Source organism: Triticum urartu, chromosome 7A (genome assembly GCF_056163025.1).
Source record: "Triticum urartu cultivar PI428250 chromosome 7A, HENAU_Tu73, whole genome shotgun sequence".
Lineage (NCBI taxonomy): Eukaryota > Viridiplantae > Streptophyta > Magnoliopsida > Poales > Poaceae > Triticum > Triticum urartu.
This window is the reverse complement of record NC_141879.1, coordinates 131513139-131525672: the sequence shown is the minus strand read 5'-3', so window position 1 is coordinate 131525672 and position 12534 is coordinate 131513139. Positions and strand designations below refer to the sequence as shown.

Genomic DNA, 12534 nt, shown 5'->3' with positions numbered 1-12534 from the left:
TACTATCGCCATGGTGGGGGCGAGGGAGTTATCCTTTGCTTGTATGTTGATGACATACTAATTTTCGGAACAAATGTGAATGTTATTAAGGAGGTCAAGGATTTCCTATCTCGTTATTTTGAGATGAAGGATTTAGGAGTGGCTAATGTCATTCTGAACATCAAGTTGTTGAGAGACGATGATGGTGGAATTACATTGCTTCAATCTCACTATGTGGAAAAGATCTTGAGTCGCTTTGGCTATAGTGACTGCAAGCCCTCTCCAGCACCATATGATGCGAGTGTGTTACTTCGAAAGAATCAAAGAATTGCTAGAGATCAATTGAAATATTCTCAGATTATTGGCTCGCTTATGTACTTAGCAAGTGCTACAAGACCTGACATCTCTTTTGCTGTTAGCAAACTGAGTCGGTTTGTCTCAAAACCAGGAGATGTGCATTGGAAAACTCTAGAGAGAGTTTTGCGTTATTTAAAAGGCACTGCAAATTATGGAATTCACTAAATCAGGCATCCAAAGGTGCTTGAAGGGTATAGTGACTCAAACTAGATCTCAGATGCTGATGAGATAAAGGCCACGAGCGGTGATGTATTCACTCATGGAGGTGGCGCTGTTTCTTGGAAGTCTTGCAAGCAGACCATCTTAACGAGGTCAACAATGGAAGCAGAACTCACAGCACAAGATACAGCTACGGTTGAAGCAGATTGGCTTCGTCGGCTCTTGAATGACTTGCCAGTTGTTGAGAAACCTGTACCGGGTGTCCTTATGAACTGCGACAATCAAACTATGATCACGAAAGTGAGTAGTTCAAAGGATAGCATGAAGTCATCAAGACACGTTCAGAGAAGGTTAAAGTCTGTCAGGAAAATGAAAAACTCCGGATTTATTGCATTTGATTATATCCAAACGTCCAAAAATCTGGCAGATCCTTTTACTAAGGGTCTATCACGTAATGTGATAGGTAATGCATCGAGGGAGATGGGTATGAGACCCACAATATGAGTTGTTCACAGTGGTAACCTATTCTTTGTGATCGGAGATCCCGTGAATTAGATGTGGAAGACAAGCTATTGGTCAACTGAGAGGAGAGTATCCTTACTATTCACAATACCACTCCATGAAGATGCAATACTCTCCTAATCTGCATGGCAGGTTGATATATATCTTAATGTGTTCTAAGTGGCGCATTAAAGCAGAGATGTTATCCTGCAGAACATCTTTTGAAGAACACACCTATATGAGTCTGATTGTCAAACGTCGCAATCTATGAGAGTAGGGTTCACTCTAGTAAACTCATGAAAGTTCACGGAGTATGACGTATAAGCTCCACCCGCGGGGAAGACCCACGGTAGCCACGTATCGGTCAAGGCTTTATGTGAAGCTAGATTCGCAGAAAACTTGCAGTTCAAGGCCCAGTCCACTGTTCAAGTTGCTTACTAGTGTAGCATAGAGTTCTAGGTGGAAGTTCAACTTAACAGTCTCCACTGCAGTGCCGGTATATAAAACAATGTTTTGGAACCAAAGGCAATTTCTGTGTGCCTCTAGGATCTGGTGGGGGATTGCTGGAATTTTGTCTATTTTGGGCCTAGCCCAATAGCAGTTTCAGAAATTCCTAATAAATCCTAGAGGCCCACTTAGCCCATTTGTGCAAGGCAAGGGATACTACTAAAGTTTAGTCCCACATTGCTAGTTGAGTGGGAGTTGGACCTCCTTATAAGGGAGGTTCTTTCCCCACTTGTACGAGCATGAGAACAAGAGGGATATCCACGCGCGCTCCTCCTCCGCCGCCCGCCTCGCCATGCCACGCCTCGTCACGACGCGCCGCGGGTTGCGGGAATGAGCCGAGCTGATATCTAAATTTTTGCCACGCACTACGGGTATACGAAAGGTCACACGGAAGTTGAATTTTTTTTTGCGAAAGTGGGGTTCGAATGCGAACTGTGCAGCCCTTCGGCTGCTGGCTGTTCGCTTTGTCTCTGTCTCTTCGTTTCTCTTCCCGTCGTTGCCCTCTCGCCTCCTTCTCTTGCGCCTACAAAAAGGAGGTCGCTCCTCCCAGAGAGACGCACCAGAACCTCTTCCTCCTCTCGCCACAAGTTCCTGAGCACTGCGCTGCTGCTACGATCTTCCTCATCCCGGCTTGCGGCGTGCACCGCAGGTCGGGACACTAGGCCTCCGAAACTAGACCTTTTGAGTCCTGTACGGGAGAAGGGTGATAAGGTTTTTGGGGAACGCCCAGCGCGACTACTGTCTGCTTCATCACGGACGATCCGGTCGCCGACGACTACTTCCCCGACGTCCACGATCTCCTCGACGACATGGCAGGAGAGGACATCGACCCCAAGTCCAGCACTTCCACTGTTGTTGTCCCGTACGTGTTCTTGCTCTTTCTGTTAGATGTCATGACATAGTTCTTTGCTCTACTTTCCGTCCTACATGTGTTAGGTTCTACTTAATATATGCAACTTCATCTAGTGTCTGTTCTAGATGTGTTTAGTTGAAGTTCATATATGCAGATGCTCTTTGCCTTCTCTCTGTCCGTATGCATGACTTGTTTTATCTCTACTATATTAGTCATGCTTTATCTAGTATTTTTGTTAATAAAATCATTCGGTAAATTGCTCATATTTCCAACAATCCAAAAACCTTATTATAGGCAATTTACCCCGAGTGGTTTTGCTGCTTCCATGAGACCTCCTATGCTTGAGGGTATCCACTGTAAGAGGTGGCGCGTGAGAGCAGTCTTATGGTTTCAAACCATGAGTTGCTATGACGCCACTCTCGGCAAACCTGAAGGAGAGCTTCATGCTCAACAGGCACAAGCTTTTTAGAAAATGGATACTCTGTTTAAGGCTGCTCTCTTGAGTGTTCTTGGTGAGAACATAGTTGATGCTTATGCGTCAATTGATAATGGAAAAGATATGTGGGATGCACTCGAGGCCAAGTTTGGGGTCTCGAATGCTGGCACTGAGTTGTACATCATGGAGAAATTCTATGATTACAGGATGACTGAAGAGCGCTCCATGGTTGAGCAAGCTCATGAGATACAGTCATTTGCTAGAGAACTTGAGCACTTCAGTTGTATGCTACCGGACAAGTTTGTTGCCGGAGGTATCATCACTAAGCTTCCTCCTTCATGGAGGAACTTTGCTACCTTGCTGAAGCATAAGAGGCAGGAGTTTTCCGTCCCGGATCTCATTGGCACTCTTGATGTGGAAGAAAAGGCGAGAGCAAAGGACACACGTGCTCGAGGTATTGAGGGAGGATCTAGTGCCAATGTGGTACAGAAGCAGAACTTCCAGCCCCACAAGTTCAAGAACAAGGGCAAGTTTGATGGAAAAGCAAAGTTTGATGGGAAGAACAAGGCTGTGTAACACACGAACTTCAAGAAGAAGAATGGCAAGAAGAAAGGTGCTTGTCATGTGTGTGGGGATCCTGATCATTGGGCTCCTAGTTGCCCTAATCGCTATGACAAGCGTCATCCTGGGAAAGGCGGCAAGACCACTAATGTTGTCATTGGAGACACTGACATGAAGGATGCTGGGTATGGTATATTTCCCACTATTCTTTCAGTATGTCATTCTCCTGATTGGTTGATTGACACGGGTGCTAATGTGCATGTATGCGGTGATACTTCCATGTTTTCGTCTTGTCAGACCGTAGGGACTTCAACCGTGCTGATGGGCAACAGTTCAAGTGCTTCTGTTCGTGGTGTTGGCACGGTCGATCTGAAGTTTACTTCGGGGAAGATCGTGCGGCTGAAGAACGTGCATGATGTCCCCTCCGTCAATAAAAATCTTGTTAGCGGATCTCTTCTGTGTAGAGATGGCTACAAGCTTGTCTTTGAGTCGAATAAATTTGTAATATCCAAATATGGAACCTATATTGGTAAAGGCTATGAGTCAGGAGGCCTGTTTCGTTTATCCTTATCAAACGTTTGCAATAAAGTTGTTAATCATGTTTGCAACAATAGTGAATCAAATGTGTGGCATTCACGTCTTTGTCATGTTAACTTTGGTTGCATGTCGCGACTGGCAAAGTTGAACTTAATCCCTAGTTTCACCACTTTCAAGGGATCTAAGTGTCAAGTGTGTGTGCAAGCTAAACAACCTCGTAAGTCTCACACGACTGCGGAAACGAGAAATCTTGCACCACTAGAGCTCAGACATTCAGATCTATGTGAAATGAATGGTGTTTTGACAAAAGGTGGAAAGAAATATTTCATGACATTAATTGACGACTCCAGTAGATACCGCCGTGTGTATCTTCTGAAATCTAAGGATGAGACTTTGAACTTTTTCAAGATCTATAAAGCTGAAGTGGAAAACCAACTTGATCGGAAAATCAAGAGGCTTAGGTCCGACCGTGGTGGAGAGTATTTTTCCAATGAGTTTGATGCTTTTTGTGCGGAACATGGTATAATCCATGAGAGGACGCCTCCCTACTCACCTCAGTCAAATGGGGTGGCCAAAAGAAAGAACCGTACTCTAACTGATTTGGTTAACGCCATGTTAGACACATCGGGTCTCTCCAAGGCATGGTGGGGGGAGGCGATATTGACAGCATGTCATGTCCTGAACCGAGTCCCCATAAAGAACAAAGAGATAACTCCATTCGAGGAATGGGAGAAGAAAAGGTTAAAACTCTCTTATGTGCGAACATGGGGTTGTTTGGCGAAAGTCAATGCTCCAATTTCAAAGAAGGGGAAGCTTGGACCAAAGACTGTGGATTTTGTTTTCCTGGGATATGCTTTTCATTGCATTGGCCATAGATTGTTGGTTGTAAAATCTGAGATACCTGACATGCATGTCGGTACGATCATGGAGTCGAATGATGCAACTTTCTTTGAAGATATCTTTCCCTTGAAGGATATGGTTACCTCATCTAATTAGGAGATGCCTAGTTCATCGAATCAGGAACCAGTTACAATTACCGAACCTGCCATTTCGATGGAACACTTTGAAAGTCCTGTGGAGGAGAACAATGAAGTTCCTACTAGGAGCAAGAGACAGAGGACTGCAAAGTCTTTTGGTGATGATTTTCTTGTGTATCTCATAGAAGACACTCCCAGTTCTATTTCAGAGGCCTATGCATCTGAAGATGCTGACTACTGGAAGGAAGCGGTTCGTAGCAAGATGGATTCCATCTTGGCGAATGAAACCTGGGAGATAACTGATCGTCCTTATGGGTGCAAACCTATAGGATGCAAATGGATATTCAAGAAGAAGCTTAGGCCTGATGGTACTATTGAAAAGTACAAGGCTCGGCTCATGGCTAAGGGTTATACCCAAAAGGAAGGTGAAGACTTCTTTGATACTTACTCACCTGTGGCTTGACTGACCACTATTCTAGTTCTACTTTCACTAGCTGCCTCACATGGTCTTCTCGTTCATGAAATGGATGTTAAGACTGCTTTCCGAAATGGAGAGTTGGACGAGGAAATTTATATGGAACAACCAGATGGGTTTGTACTAGATGGCCAGGAAGGAAAAATGTGCAAGTTGCTGAAGTCTTTGTATGGACTCAAGCAAGCACCCAAACAGTGGCATGAGAAGTTTGAAAGAACTTTAACAACTGCAGGCTTTGTTGTAAACGAAGCTGACAAATGTGTGTACTATCGCCATGGTGGGGGCGAGGGAGTTATCCTTTGCTTGTATGTTGATGACATACTGATTTTCGAAACAAATGTGAATGTTATTAAGGAGGTCAAGGATTTCCTATCTCGTTATTTTGAGATGAAGGATTTAGGAGTGGCTAATATCATTCTGAACATCAAGTTGTTGAGAGACGATGATGGTGGAATTACATTGCTTCAATCTCACTATGTGGAAAAGATCTTGAGTCGCTTTGGCTATAGTGACTGCAAGCCCTCTCCAACACCATATGATGCGAGTGTGTTACTTCGAAAGAATCGAAGAATTGCTAGAGATCAATTGAAATATTCTCAGATTATTGGCTCGCTTATGTACTTAGCAAGTGCTACAAGACCTGACATCTCTTTTGCTGTTAGCAAACTGAGTCGGTTTGTCTCAAAACCAGGAGATGTGCATTGGAAAGCTCTAGAGAGAGTTTTGCGTTATTTGAAGGGCATTGCAAATTATGGAATTCACTAAACCGGGCATCCAAAGTTGCTTGAAGGGTATAGTGACTCAAACTGGATCTCAGATGCTGATGAGATAAAGGCCACGAGCGGTTATGTATTCACTCATGGAGGTGGCGCTGTTTCTTGGAAGTCTTGCAAGCAGACCATCTTAACGAGGTCAACAATGGAAGCAGAACTCACAGCACTAGATACAGCTACGGTTGAAGCAGATTGGCTTCGTCGGCTCTTGAATGACTTGCCGGTTGTTAAGAAACCTGTACCGGGTGTCCTTATGAACTGCGACAATCAAACTGTGATCACAAAAGTGAGCAGCTCAAAGGATAACATGAAGTCATCAAGACACGTTCAGAGAAGGTTAAAGTCTGTCAGGAAAATGAAAAACTACGGAGTTATTGCATTGGATTATATCCAAACGTCTAAAAATCTGGCAGATCCTTTTACTAAGGGTCTATCACGTAATGTGATAGATAATGCATCGAGGGAGATGGGTATTAGACCCACAATATGAGTTGTTCACATTGATAACCTATTCTTTGTGATCGGAGATCCCGTGAATTAGATGTGGAAGACAAGCTGTTGGTCAACTGAGAGGAGAGTATCCTTACTATTCACAATACCACTCCATGAAGATGCAATACTCTCCTAATCTGCATGGCAGGTGATATATATCTTAATGTGTTCTAAGTGGCGCATTAAAGCAAAGATGTTATCCTGCAGAACATCTTTTGAAGAACACACCTATATGAGTCTGATTGTCAAACGTCGCAATCTATGAGAGTAGGGTTCACTCTAGTAAACTCATGAAAGGTCACGGAGTATGACGTATAAGCTCCACCCGCGGGGAAGACCCACGGTAGCCACGTATCGGTCAAGGCTTTATGTGAAGCTAGATTCGCAGAAAACTTGCAGTTCAAGGCCCAGTCCACTGTTCAAGTTGCTTACTAGTGTAGCATAGAGTTCTAGATGGAAGTTCAACTTAACAGTCTCCACTGCAGTACCGGTTTATAAAACAGTGTTTTGGAACCAAAGGCAATTTTTGTGTGCCTCTGGGATCTGGTGGGGGATTGCTGAAATTTTGTCTATTTTGGGCCTAGCCCAATAGCAGTTTCAGAAATTCCTAATAAATCCTAGAGGCCCACTTAGCCCATTTGTGTAAGGCAAGGGATACTACTAAAGTTTAGTCCCACATTGCTAGTTGAGTGGGAGTTGGACCTCCTTATAAGGGAGGTTCTTTCCCCACTTGTACGAGCGTGAGAACAAGAGGGATATCCACGCGCGCTCCTCCTCCGCCGCCCGCCTCGCAACGCCACGGCACGTCACGACGCGCCGCGGGTTGCGGGAATGAGCCGAGCCGATATCTAAATTTTTGCCACGCACTACGAGTATACAAAAGGTCACACGGAAGCTGAAAAGATTTTTGCGAAAGTGGGGTTCGAATGCGAACGGTGCAGCCCTTCGGCTGCTGGCTGTTTGTTTCGCCTCCCGTCGTTGCTCTCTTGCCTCCTTCTCTTGCGCCTATAAAAGGAAGGTCGCTCCTCCCAGAGAGACGCACCAGAACCTCTTCCTCCTCTCGCCACAAGTTCCTGACCACTGCGCTGCTGCTACGATCTTCCCCATCCCGGCTTGCGGCGTGCACCACAGGTCGGGACAGTAGGCCTCCGAAACCGCACCTTTTGAGTCCTGTACGGGAGAAGGGTGATAAGGTTTTTGGGGAGCGCTCAGCGACTACTGGCTGCTTCATCACGGACGATCCGGTCGCCGACGACTACTTCCCCGACGTCCACGATCTCCTCGACGACATGGCAGGCGAGGACACCGACCCCGAGTCCATCACTTCCACTGCTGTTATCCCGTACGTGTTCTTGCTCTTTCTGTTAGATGTCATGACACAGTTCTTTGCTCTACTTTCCGTCCTACATGTGTTAGGTTCTACTTCATATATGCAACTTCATCTAGTGTCTGTTCTAAATGTGTTTAGTTCAAGTTCATATATGCAGATGCTCTTTACCTTCTCTCTGTCCGAACGCATGACTTGTTTTATCTCTACTATATTAGTCATGTTTTATCTAGTATTTCTGTTAATAAAATTATTCGGTAAATTGCTCATATTTCCAACAACAACCTGAGAAGGCTACGGCCAAATCTCAGAAGGAAAATTCGTTTGTGGATAACAATGAAGAACATGCATCAACGTTTCTGACTGCAGCACAAAACAAGAAACCACCCAAGAAGGCAAGTGCATCCGTCAGAGATGATGACGAGGGATTGCCTGCGCTGAGAGACTATCTTGCTGCTTCTATCCTTACGGAACCGAGTGCCATGGAAGCTGAGACCAAAGAATTGGAGAAAGGAAAGAACGAACCAAGCAGAAGACACGCGTCAAAGAAGGCCTTGTCATCCTTGACTGAGTTTTCAGAGGAAGACATGGATGGCGATGTTAGAGTTGTGTCGAATATAGTGTACAAGGTAGGTTACAGTTGGACTATGAGTTGTATTATGTTTACATAGGATGTGGAGTCGTGTCCTAATAGGACACTTGTATCCTAGACCTCTCATATATAGCGGAGGTAGAGACACGATGTAACCTATGCCAACATAATAGCACAGGCGCGCAAGAGGGCGCCCGGGTGGCCGAGGTGTGGTATTGTGACGGTGTCACGGGGAGGAGCGCCCGTAGTCAGGCCCCGGGGATGTAGCCATATCAGTGAACCTCGTTAACAAATCTCGATGTCGTGCTCGTGTGATTGCTTGGTCCTCGGGTGATCAACGGTATGCCTCGAATTTATTCTAACAAGTGGTATCATAAGCAAGGTTCGATTTGAGGATGCGAATCATTGATCTAGAGGAGAGAAGCGCTCGGCGTGGATTAACATTGTTCATATGGATGTCGCAACGAGTGACATGTACGGACGAGGGGTGATCCGGACAGCGGCATTTTTTGGAATAGCAATCGGGAGGAGGCAGAGTTCTCGGCGAGATCAAACTACGCGGTTGCATCGGATTGATGGAAGTAGCGTCGCGTACTCTTGAAGCTGCAGTGCGATGGATCGATCCAGAGGCTACGGGCAAGCTGCAGACCGAAGCAGTAGCAGCGTAGACGGCCAGCCTAGGCAAGACCCGAGCGTGGGAACCCACCAAGGCACGACGTGGTGATTATCGATCGCAAGGAGCAGCTGCTGGTGTTGACCAGGAAAGAGATCACGGGATTTGTTTTGAAAAAAAAGGGACCGAGTCCCTGGAGGATTAAGCGTCCTCGTGTTCAGAGCCGGACATATGCAGCCGCAAGGCAGGCACATCCATCGGAAGTAGAAGGACTTTTTTTTTTTGAAACCGGAAGTAGAAGGACTTGGGTAAGCAAAAGAAGCATTGGAAGTTTTGTGCCAAGGAAGCCATGTCACGTGAGAAGACCAGATTTTTCTTTGGTTGGAATTGCTATTAGTACGCGGAGGCTGTTTGTGTACTTTGGCATCACGTTAGTAGCTCGGTTATTTATTCACAAGTCAATCGTACAAAGAATCTGGCACCAAGGGTATAGGTGGAGAAGTTCAACGGAACTGAAAAACTTGGGTTATGGCAGATATGGGTGAAAGATTGTTGGCACAACAGAGATGCTTGCAGGCGTTGCGGAAAGTCGTGTCAGCTAAGATGGAAGTGGGAGCCATGTGCGTGCCACGCAGTTGGACAAGGTTTGGCTGGGTCGGACTAGATAGTCTGACGGATCGACGCAAGTCGGTTGATACAGAAGATGGTGGTGAGATCGGCGATGACGACATTAGAGCGTGATGGCGATGGTGACCGACTTCTGGGCGTGGAAACACGTGGTGCAGGCACGAGGCTCGTGCGGCTTTGACAAGACTATGGCGCGGGATTGATTCAAGATGATGTATACACGGAGCTTGAAGTCGATGAGGCGCGTTGGTGGACTGATCATCTGCCATGGAGTCATGTTGAAGGTGGAGCTGGAGTCTGGAGGACTTCACTCGGTGCTGATTGAGGGGCTACGGCGTAAGTCGACAGAGAGTCGAAGCCTATTCAGCGGGAAAAGCGAGTGACACGCAGTTCGGACTGGAGCCCAGTGGTCTGATGGAAGTGTGAACTCGTCATCGGTCGGTGATGATCGGTGGTACTCTGCAGTGGGGGTTGGGTGGTGTGGTTCACGACCCTTGAGACTCGACCGGGACAGCAGAGGCTCGACGCGGTAATAGCGACGAGACGTGCGATACGCACGGGACATGGAGACGGGCCAGGGCTCTGGTGGTCATACATGTGATGAGACAACTGCGAATTTGACTCAGGGTGACTACAAGCAATGGTGAAATTCCTTCAAGTTTCAGATAGGCAGTCAAGAAAGGAGCGGTGATATTGAGTTCAGGTAACTCTTATGTGTGACACTCAATATGTGAGTTATTCACTTACACGCAGGTCAGTGATCAGTGTGTGATGACGTTGGACGGATACTCTGAAAGTTGGGAGCACAACCTAGAGTGACGAGGAACTTAATTTTGCTTGAGTGTTGATTGTTGTCAAGAAAAAAAGGAACTACAAGTTGCAGGTGGAGTCATATATGGGGTCTTTGGAGTAGCAGCGGTACTCATGGGATAAACTCAAGTCCAATGTACATGGAAGTTTGACACATGGACGGATTCAAGGTGGTGGAGAATATTTGCCAAGGTGGAGTTTGTTAGAGTTGTGTCGAATATAGTATACAAGGTAGGTTACAGTTGGACTATGAGTTGTATTATGTTTACATAGGATGTGGAGTCGTGTCCTAATAGGACACTTATATCCTAGACCTCTCATATATAGCGGGGGTAGACACACGATGTAACCTATGCCAACATACTAGCACAGGCGCGCAAGGGGGAGCCGGCGGCGTGTGCCGGCGCCCGGGTGGCCGAGGTGCGGTATTGTGACGGTGTCACGGGGAAGAGCGCCCGTAGTCAGGCCCCGGGGATGTAGCCATATCAGTGAACCTCGTTAACAAATCTCGCTGTCGTGCTCGTGTGATTACTTGGTCCTCGAATGATCAACGGTATGCCTCGAATTTATTTTAACAGGCGAAGATGGGGAATTTTCCATGGAAGTTGAGAAGGAAACTATAGGTGGAAAGGCAGCTGCCGAGAAGCCGAAGACTGCCATCGGGAAGAGGGTGCCAGCTGACAGGGAAGGCATGAGGCATAAAGTGATGGAAGAAATATTCAAGCCTACTGATGACAATTCCGGTGCTTCTTCAGAGAAAAAGAGAAGGTGCAAAACATGAGGGGCTCCCCCCTTCAACAAGAAGAGCGGCTCGGTTTTGCGAAGAGTTGTGAGCGGTTCAACAGGAACAGAAGATGCCGAGGCACCTTGAAAGGATCTACCACTCGCATATAAACCATAATTATACTGTAAATAAAGTATATATAAAAGTAAATGGCAATATTCTTCCTGGCTTTATTGCGGCCTGTTCCCCATCATATAGTAGATCCGACTTGACCAACAAGCTGGTCAGTCTATTCAAGCTCTAAAAAAATTGATCTGCTAAACAACACAGAATTGTTTCATGAACAAAACCATAGTATTAGTAACATGACGAAAAGAAAGCTAAAAAGGCATTGAGATGATAATAGAAGTTCTCGTAGCTTGGCAACTGGAAACCTCCTTGAAGGTCATGGTATGATCAGTCAGTTGCAACATTTGAATACATGCTGCTATATTTACATGTCTCCCTGTTCATAGTACATAACTACATATGCCGGAAGATAATGAATGTGAGCTTTGGATGTTACTTTTAAAGAAACCTCATATCAATTTGCATTGATTTTGGATATCATGCCATAGCATACTCTTCTCTCAAATTTATAAGAGATGGCAAGTTTACTGGGAAGATTCATTTGGGCTGCAGCTTCCTATCTGTCCTATATTCTCGGCCAGTTTGACCAGATTTCTAGAGCTGTACCGCCAAGCTCCAGGACATCGTCGGTGTGTAGTAGAAATGACACAGTTTTGTTCACCATATTTTTCTGAGAGGAAGGACTAGAACGAAACTGCACGTATTTCGCAGAGAGGAAGTGAAATGGAATGCCATTGGGAGCCTTGTAATACGGTTGTCTCTAGATGAACAAACAGCGTCGTCGTGACACATGAAGAGCATGAAGGCCTGCATTCTCGGATGTCTCCCAGGCCTAGTCCTAGTGAAGGCACTCGAAATTAACCTTGGTGAAATTAACTTCAGGTCAGTTAGCTTCTCTTGAGTATAGAGTAGGCAAGCATTCCTTCTCCCCTCTTTATAGAAAGAGCAAAGGAAATGTACTCTGTTTTATCTGATTCCACAACCTGGCAGCCAGATAAGACCACCCATTTAGTTGACTCTCAATTATATTCAAGCCTGCATTGATTATTGTTTGGTGAAACTTCTGACGGGGTTGATAAGAAGAATCTGCATGCTGCAGATTTCT

The 12534-nt window shown here is 45.7% G+C and overlaps 1 pseudogene; it reads left to right on the top strand.

Annotated features, from left to right (window-relative positions):
• LOC125523088 (DNA topoisomerase 2-like) overlaps positions 1-11357 on the top strand; it is a 28816-nt pseudogene extending 17459 nt beyond the window's left edge.
• Positions 11358-12534: the final 1177 nt, after the last annotated feature.